Source organism: Gorilla gorilla, chromosome 11 (assembly GCF_029281585.2).
Source record: "Gorilla gorilla gorilla isolate KB3781 chromosome 11, NHGRI_mGorGor1-v2.1_pri, whole genome shotgun sequence".
In the NCBI taxonomy this organism is placed as follows: Eukaryota; Metazoa; Chordata; class Mammalia; order Primates; family Hominidae; genus Gorilla; species Gorilla gorilla.
This window is the reverse complement of record NC_073235.2, coordinates 18,511,246-18,520,922: the sequence shown is the minus strand read 5'-3', so window position 1 is coordinate 18,520,922 and position 9,677 is coordinate 18,511,246.

Sequence of the window (9,677 nt, the reverse complement as noted above, 5' to 3'; positions counted from 1 at the left end):
CCTTACAAGAACTCACTCACTATCACGAGGACATTACAAGAACTCACTCACCATCATGGGGACAGTACCAAGAAAATGGTGCTAAACTATTCATGAGAAATTCACCCACGTGATCCAGTCACCTCCCACCAGGCCCTATCTCCAGAACTGGGGATTACAGTACATGAGATTTGGATGAGGACAGGTATCTAAACCATATCACCACGCATGTTTATAATTCTTAGTGAAGTATTTTTATAATAATGGCTGTTTTAAAATATGTCAGATAACTCTAATCTTACTATTGTCATCTAATAATTGTCTTTTTCCATTCAGTTTGAGATCTTCCTATTTTTTGATATGACTGTCAATTTGCATCATTTTCATTATTTTATGACTCCAAGAATCATATATAAACCTTCTCTTTTAGCTGACTTATTCCAATACTACTCTGGCAGAGACGGGGGCTGTCTTCACCTCATGACTGCCAGATGCAATTAAAACTCCTGATTCTTTACATGACATGCACGGCATCGAAGGGAAGAGAGCTCCTTGTTACTACTGTGTGTGGGTAGGAGTTTCAGCTCCACGCTAGGCCTCCACTGATACCTCCCTGGCTGGGAGAAATCAGAATATGTCATTACTCTTCCCATCCTGATTTCCACTGGCGCCATGGGTGGAGGGAGTAACTTTGCTACTGCTGGACTGTAGCAAAATTCTACCACTCCATTAGACCTCCTCTGGTATCAGCCAGTGGGGATGGTGGAGGGACATCTTATTATGGCCAGGTAGGGGTGGAAGTTCAGGTTCTCTGTGTTCTCCACTGACACATTCAGGAAAGGGGACCTTGTTACTAACTGGCAGGCATAAAATTCCAGCTCCCTCTGTGGCCTTCTGTGACACCACCCTGGGTGGGAGGAGTGGGGACACCTGATAAAGGTGGAAATCTAGACTCTCCAGGTAGCTTTGTTGGCATGGGTGGGGGGCGTGGATACAGTTTGCTTGTTTATTTTTGTCTGTTTTTTTTCCTCTCACATTTGGCTAGAGTAGAGCAGTTATGGTCTAAACTTTTTCTGTCTTTCTAGGCTGACAGTTTTCAGGTCCTTTGGCTAGAGAGAGCAGACTTTTGTTGTTGTTTTTTCTTCTCTGCACCCGTGGGCATTTCCAAGTTCCTGATACCAACTCTGAACTATATGAGGCAAAAGTAAACTTGGAATTCATCACTGGGTCATATCGTGGGTGCCAAAGTCCCTAGTCTGTGTCCTTCCTTTTCTCTACCTTCTGAGTCTTTTTTTTTTTTTTTCTGTAATAAGCCGGAGGAACAGGGAAAATAATAAAAAAAAAAGAAATAAAAAGAGAAGAATAAAAATATGGCGGGGGGTTTTACGTTAATAATTGTGATAATAAAATTAATGGCCCCTAAAATAAAAGAAACACCTGCTAAGTGGAGCGAGAAGATGATCAGGTCCACAGAGGCTCCTCCATGTGCTAGGTTTTCTGCTAAAGGGGGATAAACAGTTCAGCTGGTTCCAGCGGCGGCTTCTATTGAGGACACAAGTAGGAGTAGAAAAGATGGGGGGAGAAGTCAGATGCTCATATTATTTATCCGGGGGAATGCCATATCGGTGCACGAATTATCAGAGGGAGTAGCCAGTTGCTGAAACCCCCAATCATGATTGGTATTACCGTAAAGAAAATTATAACGAATGTGTGGGCGGTAGCAATAACATTGTAGATCTGATTATCTCCTAGCAGAGTTCCTGGTTGGCCTAATTCTGCTTAAATTAGAAGGCTTAAGGTGGTGCCTATTATCCCGTCTCATGCATCGAATAGCAGGTTTAGTGTTCCTATATCTTTGTGGTTAGTTGAAAACAATCAACAATTGATGTACATAAGTGGGGAGAAAAAGGTAAAATGACTGAGTAAGCGTTAGACTGTAAATCAAAAGATGGAGGTCAAGGCCTCTTTTTACCAGCGCTGAGGTGATTTCTCATGTTGAGTTGCAAATTTAAAGGAGCAGCTTCTATCCTGCCGGGGCTTCTCCTGCCTTTCTCCCCCAACAGCAGGAGAAATAGGTTGAAGCCAGTTGATGAGGGTGTTTAGCTGTTAACTAAATTTTCATGGGTTTGAATTCCACCAATCTAACAAGGGCTTAGCTCAATTAAAATGCTTGGTTTGCATTCGATTGATGCAGAATAGAGTCTTGCAGTCCTTAGATCTGTTACAGAAATTAAGTGTAACTTACTTACTAAGGGCTTTGAAGGCGCTTGGTCTTATTTAACCTAAATTTCTAAGTTATGGTTAGTATTAATGGAGAGATGGGTAAGAGGAGAGTAGAAGAGATGACAAGTCGGGGGAAGAGTAGTATGGGTTTTGTGTTTTCGAATTGTCATTTTATTTTCATATTATTAGATGCAGGGAATAGTGTCACTGAGATGGAATAAATTAAGCTTATATGAAAGTACAGGTTGAGTAGGGTTATGATAGCTATAATGGTTGGTGTAATAAGGCTGTTGTTTTATGTAAATTCTTGGATGATGATTCATTTAGGCAGGAACCCTGTTAATGGGGGTAAACCTCCTAGGGATAGTGGAATTAGTGGAATTATAGGTGTCAACCATGCTAATTTGTTTCAGGCATGAGACACTGATAGGACTGTGGTGCTTATACTCAGGTTGAGTGCTAGAAATGCAGTTGTTGCTAAGATGAGGTAAATAATCAGGTTTAGAATGGTAATGTTTGGGTTATAGATTAGTACTGCTATTATTCAGTCTATGTGAGTGATTGAGGAGTAGGCTAGGATTTTACACAATTGTGTTTGGTTAGGTCCTCCTCAACCACCCACTATAATGGATAGGATTGTGATAAATAGGAGGATGTTCGTGTTGATGGGAAAATTTGAAACATAATCGAGATAGGGGCTAGTTTTCGTCATGTGAGAAAAAGTATACCAGATGTTAGATTCCTTGGGTTACCTCTGGGACTCGGAAGTGAAAGGGGGCTATTCCTAGTTTTATCATTAGGGCTACTATTATTATTAAGGATGAAAATTGATTAATAGTGTTTATTATTGTTTGGAGGACAGGCTTTTGGAAAGGATACCTATCATGAGAATTATGGATGCAGTTGCTTGTGTAAGGAAATATTTAGTGGCTGCTTTTGCAGAGCAGGGATTTATTTTTTAAATTAAGATTGGGATAAGGGCTAATATGTTTATTTCTAGGCCTGTTCAGATGAGAAGTCAGTGTGAACCTAGCATTGTGATAAGAGTTCCTGTGAAAATAGTAAGAGTAATAATAAGTTGAGCTAAGGGATTAATTAGTATGGGAAGGGTGTAACCAACATTTTCAGGGTATGGGTCTGATAGCTTATTTAGGTGACCTTACTCTACGACGTGGTGTAATAGGTAGAATGGAGAATTTTGGATTCTCAGGGCTAGGTTCAATTCCTATAGTTCTAGAAATAAGAGGATTTTAACCTCTATTATTTACTCTATCAAAGTAATTCTTTTGTCAGACATATTTCTTATGTTTGGGGTGGGATGCTGGAAATTAGGACAGGCATTGAGATATATGTAGAATGCTAGTGTAAGTGGTATGAAGTTTTTTCATAGACGATATATGAGTAAGTTGTAGCAGAATTGAGGGTATGCCATTCAAATTCATAAAAATAGGGTGGTTAAAAGAAGGGTTTTGGTAATGAAATTTGTGGTATACAGTTCTGGTGAATATATCATGTGTCGTGCTCCTAGGAAAGTAATAGAGGTTAGGGCATTTATTATGATAATATTCATGTATTCTGCTATAAAAAAGAGGGCCAATGAGCCTGCAGCATATTCAACGTTGAAGCCTGAGACTAACTCTGACTATCCTTCTGCTAGATCAAAAGGGGCTTGGTTAGTTTCTGCTAGTGTGGAGATAAATCATATTATGGCTAGGGGCCATGATGGTAGGAGCAGTCATAGGAATTCTTGCATTACGATGAGTGTATGGTAAGTTAAATGAGCCGCTTCTCAGTAGGACTGATAGTAGGATAATGGCTAGGGTGACCTCATAAGAAATTGTCTGGGCCATAACTTGTAATGGACTGATAAGTGCATATTTTGAATTAGGTGCTTATCTTGATCACAGAATAGGTGGTCAGGCTTGATGTGGCTAGTATAAAAAGGAGGTCTATATTAAAATTAATTGGAGGATTTGGTATAGGGAGGGGAGTTCGTAGGAGGACAGTGATAGAAAGGGCAAGGATTGGAGCAGTAATATAAGGGTAATAGTACTTGCTGAGGGCTGTAACAGTTCTTTGGTGAAAAGTTTTATTACATCACTGAATGGTTGAAGTATCTCGTAGGGACCTACAATGTTCAGTCCTTTGCATAGTTGTATATAGCCTAAAATTTTGCGTTTGATGAGTGTAAAGAATGCTATAGCAATAAGAGTGGGGATAATGAGTAGGAGAAGGTTAGTTATAGGCATGTTGTTAAGAAGAGGAGTCGAACCTCTGATTATAAAGTTTGAAGATTTATGCAATTGCTGGGCTCTGCCATCTTAACAAACCCTATTCTTGAATAGTGTGTGTGATGATTTGTTAGAATGAAATAGCATGATCTATGGAGTGAGGGCACTTTATGAAGTGGGCCTATGTCTCTTGTCCTTTCATACTAAGAGAAATGTTAAATAGATAGAAACCGGCCTGGATTACTCTAGTCTGAACTCAGATCACATAGGACTTTAATCTTTGAACAGACAAACCCTTAATAGTGGCTACACCATTTGGATGTCCTGATCCAACATCGAGGTCGTAAACCCTATTGTCGATATGAACTCTAGAATAGGATTGCGCTGTTATCCCTAGGGTAACTTATTCTGTTGATCAAATCATTGGGTCAGTGTGTTTTAACTCACTTAGGCTAGTGCAGTCTTAATTTAGGTTGTTCGGAGGTTGAATTATGCTCCAAGGTCACCTCAACCAAAATTTTAAATGCAAGGATAGTAGGCTAGGGCCTGTAGGCTTGTTTGAGTTTCTATTTGCATTAATGAATTAAAGCTCCATAGGGTCTTCTCCTCTTATTTGTTTAAATCTGTTTCTTCACGGATAGGTCAGTTTCACTGATTAAAAGTAAGACAGCTGAATCCTTATGTAACCATTCATACAAGTCCCTATTTAGGGAACAAGTGATTATGCTACCTGTGCACTGTCAGGATACCGTGGCCGTTAAACGTATGTCACTGGGTAGGCAGTGCCTCTAATACTGTTAATGCCAGAGGTGATGTTTTTGGTAAACAGTCAGGGTATGATTTGCTGAGTTTCTTTTACTTTCTGTAATCTTTCCTTAGAGCTTACCTGAGTTGGGTGAACAGTGTAAATAATAGGGTGCTTATTGTATCATTTATTAATATGAGGCTATTAACTGTCAATGGGTTATTCCAGTCTGCTGTAAGCTTATGCAATGGAGAATGTCTTCATGTTACTTATACTAACATTATTGCTTCTATTAAGTAATAGATTAGTCCAACGTGATGTTAGGAGTTCAGTAGAGCGATTAGAATTTAAGGTAGTTAGACGTTGAGCTTAAACTCTTTCTTAATTGGTGGCTGCTTTTGGGCCAAGTATGGTGGTAATAATATTTTTTACTCTCTATAGGAAGGTTGTCTCCTAGGGTCTAAAGAGCTGTCCCTCTTTAAAGTAACAGTTAAACTTACAAGGAGATTAAGTAATTCTGTGGGTAAGTTTAAAGTTGGACTGAAACTCTATCTTGGACAAGCAGCTATCACTAGGCTTGGTAGGCTTGTCCCCCCTACTCATCAATCTTCCCACTATTTTGCCACATAGGTGGGTGTGCTCTTTCAGTTATTCTTGGGTAGCTCATCTGGTTTCAGGGGACTTGTCTGTCGTTCTCTGTGTAGAGTTATTTCTGGTTAATACATTATGCAAAAGGCATAGGGCTTGTCTTTGATTTTTAGTGCTTGATACAGTTCTTTCATCTTTCCCTTATGGTACTATGTCTACTGCACCAGGATAAAAATTTCTATCACCTATACTTTTGTCTAAGGTAAATGGTTTAAGATATTTTGATAATATTTTTAGCAATGTTTGGGGCTAGAGTTGGTTCAAATTGATCAGGTCATGCTGAAATATTCTGGGTATAAGCCAGATGCTTTGAGTTAAGCTACATTTTGGTTTGTCCAAGCACACTTTCCAGTATGCTTACCATGTTACAACTTATCTCTTCTGTATGCATGTAGAAAGTTATTAGTAATAGTGATTTCTACAGTAATATTTGAGGAGGGTGATGGGCAGTGTGTGCGTACTTCACGGCCTTATTTAACCGAGTGCTCTGCTCTTGGTTTATGGCTAAATCCTCCTTGAGTCCTTAGATTTCATAAGGATTGTCATGAGATTTTCTGGACCTACAAAATATAGCCCATTTCTTGCCACCTTATGGGCTACACTTTGACCTAATGTTTTCATGTGCATACTTGTGCTTACTCTATAGCTTTTTAAGGGTTTGCTGAAGATAGCAGTATAAGGCTGGGGGCAACAGGTGGTGAGGTGTATTGGGGTTTATCAGTTATAGAACAGGCTCCTCTAGAGGGATATAAAGCACCACCAAGTTCTTTGAATTTTAAGCTGTTGTAGTACTCTGGCGACTGTTTTTTTTTAAATGTAACTATTAAGAGTTTAGGGCTAGGCATAGTGGGGTAACTAATGTTTGCATCTTAGCTATTGTGTCTTCAGGGTATTAAAGCCACTTTCATAGTATATTTTATTTCAGCTGGAGTTTTTACAACTTAGATGGGGTTTAGCTTTATTGAGGGTAGACCTTAAACACTCTTTAGGCCGAGTCCTATTAGCTCGGGTTAATCGTATGGCCGCGGTGGCTGGCACGAAATTAACCAACCCTTAACATTAGTATAGCTTAGTCAAACTTTCATTTATTACTAAAGATTTATCACTGCTGTTTCCGGTGGGGGTGTGGTTAAGCAAAGTGTTTTGAGCTGCATTCGTGCGTGCTTGATACCTGCTCCTTTTGATCCAGTGATCTAGAGGGGATTTTCACTGGGGCAGGGAAGCTTGCATGTGTAATCCTACTAAGAGGTAATAAAAAGGCCAGGACCAAACCTATCTGTTCATCGGGTTGTGTGGACCCAACTAGACATTTTCAGTGTCTTGCTTTGAATAATTAACATCCATTAACTATATAAATACTTAGTAGAAAAGTTAAAATATGAGAAAGGAAGAAAGAAAGAGGGGAAAGAAAGAAAGGAAAAAGAAAGAGAGAAAGAAAAAGAAAGAAGTGTAAATATTTGTTTAGAGTTCTGGAAATTCGGGGTCTTTAAAATTGAATTGGCAGAGGTTTGGCTGGGAGGATTGGTCATAATTAGAGTATGGTTAATTTAGGGTATGATATAATGGGGCAGGGCTTTCAGAGGGAGATGCTCAAGGTGTATTAGTATTAGGGTGGAAATTTAGTTATTATATTTATTATACAAAATGGGGGATTACTTTGGTAGGAGAGTCTTAAGATTTTTAGAAAAATTACATCAGTTGAGGAGTAGCTGTTGGAGTGTTTGTGGTTAAAATATGATTTCTGGACTCTGACTAGTTTGCATTTTAGTCTCTTGTTTTTGTGATTTGGCAAGGGTACAGTTTACTTAGGTTGATGGTAAAGTCACAGGAGGAGAGGGGTCGTGGATTTAATCAAAAATAGTTCTCGAAAGTGCGTGAGGGTACGTGCCTGAGAGTCTCGATTGTTATGTCTTTCAAGCATGAATTAATTAACCTTATGGTTATTATGTCAACCCGGAATATTCAATATAAGCTCAGCTTCTACAATTAGTTTGTTAGGAATCAAATCCGAGTTCGTCTACAGCGGATCTGGCAGGGACCAGGTCTTCCGCGATGGTGAGTAACGGCATCCCCCAAAGTTAAAAATACCAAATGCATGACAGTCCTCCCGTGACTGGTTAATAGGGTGGCAGTCACTAGTCCATTGAGATGTCTTATTTAAGGGGAACATGTGGGCGATCTTAGTATTATGGCCCTGAAGTAAGAACCAGTTGTCAGCTATAGTTTCAGTATATTCACCCCCAAATGTTATGGGCCTGGAGCAAGGAGGGTAGCACTCCCGAGTGGGATGATGATTTCTAAGAGGTTGGTTGATTAAGAGACCAAAAATTGGCAGGTAAACCAAAAATTGGTAGACCAAAAATTGATAACCTTGTGGACAAGGGATGTCCGGACTAAAATTTGCTATGGTTGATGAACGAAGGTATGTACTATGTAATATCAAGGATATATAGTACGGATCAATATCCACGTGGATTAGATTTTATTGTACAGCCAATAATAGTAAATGTGTAACAGTTGATTAAGACATTATTAATACGTGCCTATATGCATGTGAACTGGATTCGTAATGTGTTGTTATGTATGAATGTACTATGTACTGATAAGCAACAATAGTACTATAAAAAAAGCCCTCACCGGGATTTTTTGAAACCACTTTCTTTCCATTTGTTTTACTTTTATCCTTTTTTAGATTGTTGTTCTATAGAAGGATGTGTTCTTTAGATTTGTTCAGTGCTATATGACCCATTATCCCGGCATCCTTATATATTAACCTGATGGGGGTAATTTATGTGATAATACATGTAAGCCTTAATTGTATCTTATTGTAATTAATAGAAGATTTAAATCCTGAGGGATAAGAAACCTAACCAGCACAATTAGCTCTTCTCTTAGGATGCTAGCTGATTTGTCAACTGAAACGGAGTTCAAATTTCTTTCTGCTTCATCATAGAGTATGACCTCCTATAGTGAATAAATGTTGCATCACTTTTTTCTTTTCATTATTAATAACGATTGAAATTAACTGGTATTTCCACACCCATCACCACACTTCAAAATAAAATGAAAGAAAACATAACATATATCTATAGTTCATGAACTGGCCTGTATTTAAAGAAAATACTTATGCTTGTTAGCACTTCAGTTTAAATATTTAATTAAAAATTCAACATGTTCTACTGTATATACTTCTATATCTTATAATTGTCTTATTTGGAATGCTGTGATAGAATATATTATTGTATGCAAATATTTACTCTCTCTCTCCTCCCATATGAGGGATATCTTTTCTTCCCTCAACAATGTTGGACTTAGCCATGCAACTTGCTTTGCCTAAGGGGATGTGAGTGGATCTAACATAGCCTATAACTAAGCAGAAGTCTTAAGATTTTATGGTGCAGACTGGTCTCTTTTGGTCCTCTCCTCTGTCCCAAGAACGTGCATGTCTCACACTGAGAATATCCTTTTAGCCTGGGTCCCTGAAAAAGACACATAAAATCATGCTAAACAGAGCTGCAGCAGCATGTATGCATGTATACAACATGGATGAGGATTGAATGTTATTATAAGTCATCGAGACTTCAGAATTGTTTGGTATGTAGCAGGACTAACCAATGTATCATCTAATATTTATAGCCTTTCAAACACAAATTACAATTAAATCTAATGAGGAAAAGACGGTTTCTTTGCTTGTTTTAGAGCAATTCATTACATCCTTGAAACTATGTTTTGCTTTATTGTGGGATAAAGATGTTCTAAGCCTATTTTTAGCCTCTATTATTTTTCGCCAGGATGCAGAATCCACAACCCCCAAATATCTCAGTTTCCTTTCAGCAAATAGCACTGATGGA